Genomic DNA, 3,875 nt, shown 5'->3' on the forward strand with positions numbered 1-3,875 from the left:
CTTATAAAATAAGCATTCTACCTAAACCAGACAGAGTTGCAGGGCTGAATTGAGTCTCCAATTCTACACGTAAGCAGGCAGTGAAGAGTTTTCTAAGAGGTTAGGAAAGAAATGATCAGGGAATAATGTGGAGGAATGGTTAGACCTTCAGAAAGTTGTGGATCACAGGTGTGGTGGCCATGGAAAGCTGTGGCCACACCTGTGGGAGTGTCCCTACAGCTCTCCCAGAATGGACCTCAGCTATTTTTTGAGAGCCAATTTTAAGCCAAGCAAGCCTCAAATGACAAAGTAGAATTTGAGGATTATGAGCTGCAAATACTTTTGGAAGATGATCCAAACCCAGATTCAACAAATGTGTTGACCTGTACTTCCGAAGGCCCAAGGGAAGGAAGGGGCAGCCTCACTGTCCTCAGGGAGTGCATGGGACAGCTGGAGGATCAGATACTGGAGTAGCTGCACACTGCAGGACTGGTGTGTTGACCGGAGGTCATAATGCAGAGAAGGATGGGAAGAAGGAAATGGAGACAGGGTGGTGGCCGCGGTGAGTGGCATTGTGGTGTATCCGATGACACACAAACTCTAGGCTTCAAATCCCGTCTCTGCCACCTCTTGGCTACAAATTCAGTCAAGTTATCAACTTCTCTTGCCCCCATTTCCTCATCTGCAAAATGGACATGACAACGATTATACCCACATCACCAGTTTGTTATAAGGATGAAATTAATTAATAAAGCACTTAAAATCATGTCTGTTTCATCATAGGCTCCATATTTTATAAAACTATTTGTTGAAGCAGGGTGTGGTGGTGCAAGCCTGTAATCCCAGTGGTCTGGGAGGCTGAGGAAGAAGGATTGCAAGTTCAAAGTCAGCCTCAATAATAATTTAGTGAGGCCCTAAGCAAATCAGCAAGACCCTGTCTCTAAATAAAACAAAAAGGGATGGGGATGTGGCTCAGTGGTTAAGCACCCTGTCTCAATCTCTGGTTCAAAAATAAATAAATAGATAGACAGAGAGAGAGATAGGTAGATAGATACAACTATTTGTTGAACCCTGGAACTAGTTTCAGATTCAATCATAAGTCACATTGGAAAGATCATAGCCCAAGAAGACAAAGATAATAAAAAGGGAATTCCCAGTTTATCATTTGTATTTCTCAAGAAACACTAAACAGGGTTAAGTAATTTCCAACCATTTTCGTATTCCTCATTCTCTTACCCCACCCCCTGCTCCTCATTCTTTCCTTTCATACTTCCCTCCACCAACTTGAACCTCAGCCTCTCTCAGCCCACAACTCTCTTTCTCCTGTGATGGCCATGAGAATTGGCACTGGGGAAAGAATTTTAGTTGCATGATTCACCGACTCCTCACCTCAGGCTGCTACGGTGGCTCACTGGGGCAGATACACCTCCTATAATTAACTACTGCTCTTTGAGATCCATGCGGCCTTGGCATGGACCCTGTGCTTCCACCAGCCCTTCTCAATTTCTGAGGGCAGCTGGAGAGAGGGCTCAGGCAGACTCCTTCCTGGAAGACAGGGTGTCCATTTGTCAGCCAACTTGGGCTCAGGGAGTCTCCAGGATTTGGAAACCTTAGATTTCACTGCAGTCCCGCCTAGGAGCTTCCACCTAATCTTCCTTCTCTCAAGAAAGACCTATGATGCGGCTTGACAGCCCCTCCTGGCTTTCCCAGCTCACTCTTTCCTTCCACATAAACATTTCACTAATAGAATCCTGGTGTGCTAAATCCCATCTCAGAGGACATGGCTGCCTCCTATCTACTTCTCTCACTTCACTCACTATATAGATGAACTCAGCCTCTAGCTAAGGCCTCCACGGCCTCCCTTACATCAATTCGGCCTCACCAACACCCTGGAACAGTCTGGTGCTCAGAGATTGCCTCAGAGAACTAGACAGCTGAGAAGTCGAGCAGATGGAACTCTCTTACTCAGGGAAGACTTTGTTGGGAATATCTACTTATCAACACAATTGATCCCAGATCTAATAACACTAAAGAACACTTCTAGTTCTTGCTGTGTGCTTGGCACTGGGGAAAGAATTTTAGTTGTGTGACTCACTGACTCCTCACCCCAGGTGCTATGGCGGCTCACTGGGGCAGATATTTTCACATTTTGCAGGTGAAGAAAGTGAGTTAATTTTTGACCAGATGCCTGTAAGTAACATATAAGTGGTGAGTCCAGCCTTGTGTGTGCTCCCAGTGCCCATGACCTTTGTGAGCATGCTCTGCCCTACAGCAGAGACATTACAGCCTCTAGTATTATGGACCTGTGAGGCACACAGGGGCAAAGAGGCAACCAGACTGCAACCTGGTACCAGCCCATTCCACCATGTGAAGCTCTTTCCTCCCAGTCACAGGGAAGAACCTGGGTCTGGGATATGGGCCTTGCTCTGGGCTCTGAGGGCAAGTGCTATGAAGAGCTAGAGAGGGTCCAAGGAAGTAGGGGAACAACATAGCACCACCTACTGGAGCACATTCACGTCCTCCAGAATTAGATTATTAAAAAGTAAATGCTTTTAAAAGCAGTTCTGCTGAGCAGGGATGTGCTGTCAAGTTGCATGGTGATTCAAAGGTTCTGTGTCTCACAACCTGCTTGGGAGGTGGGGGTGAGGACACTGCTGTGGGGAACAATGGCCCAGCTTCTCTGTTGTCTACTGTAAGTTGGAGTGACCGGCCATGGCTGAACTCTAACCTGACTGTCCTTAGCTCTTCAGCCTGGATATGCTCAGTTCATGACTATAGGCTGGCTCTGACCTCAAATCCCAGCAGGACCACCAGCTCACAAGCTATGTGACCTAACAGGAGACCCTGAACATCTCTTAGCCTTATTAGTCCTACTCTTGAAACATGGAAATACTGCTCGTATCTTGGCATTAGGTCCTTGTAAGGATTAAAAGAAGTAATCTCTGCACAGGGTCTGGCATATAATAAGCACTCAAGTATATTAGCTCTTTCTATTATTCACTGTTTGCATTATTAACACCTGCCTGAAAGATTAAAGGTGCTAGATTTAAAAGAAAAAAAAAAGGAAAGAAGGTTATGCCTCTTTCCAAAGAGGGACAGAAATTGCTACTGCTTTCCAATATTGAGTTTTTCCTCTTTTTGTAGGCATTCCTGTGGTGGAGGTGGCCTATGGGAAGTGTGCAGGAGTAGAGTTCTCCACTATGGACCTGGCTCATCCAAACCTCCCATGCTCATGACCCTCCCCACCTGTTCTTTCCACTTTGTGATGAGCTTGTTGGAGATGGCGGAGCCTAAGATGGTTAGAGCCTGGGTCTCTGCATGATTGTGTGGAGCAGAGCCCTCCCATCCACCACTGCTGACCCCTGTGGGCTGCCTTATTTTGTTGAGCCCCTAAGAATTTGAGCTTGTCATAGCATTTAGCCCACCCTGACTTTTACATTCAGCCAAACCACAAGAATTTCAGAACTATCTGTGACTTCAAACTATTTAGAAATTTCATGAAATGAGGAAATGACAGAAGGCAGTCCCTAAAGCCCTTCTCAGCTCAGACATTTAAGACAGCTCATTGCTTCATAATATGCAGTTAAGAAGCAGCCTTCCTCCCCTGCAAGGAACCTAGGAGACTGCTAGTCGTAGAGAAATTGTCGGAGGGGCCTGGAGACAGCACCTGGTCTCTCCTGCAGGGACCCTCAAACCCAGGCCAGTCTGCAGTGCCTTCAGGCTCCACTAGGTCAGAGGTTTGGAGAGAGAGAACTCAAGAGTTGCTGAGGCTCCAGAGAGACTGAGCAGGTCTGTGCCAGTGTGTGTGGGCCATGGCTAAGTTGCTTTGCAAATATTTATTTGTAGATGTTTTTCCTTAAACAGCTGTTGGAGGGAATGTAGTTAGGGAGAGCTGC

This window comes from Ictidomys tridecemlineatus, chromosome 4 (assembly GCF_052094955.1).
Source record: "Ictidomys tridecemlineatus isolate mIctTri1 chromosome 4, mIctTri1.hap1, whole genome shotgun sequence".
In the NCBI taxonomy this organism is placed as follows: domain Eukaryota; kingdom Metazoa; phylum Chordata; class Mammalia; order Rodentia; family Sciuridae; genus Ictidomys; species Ictidomys tridecemlineatus.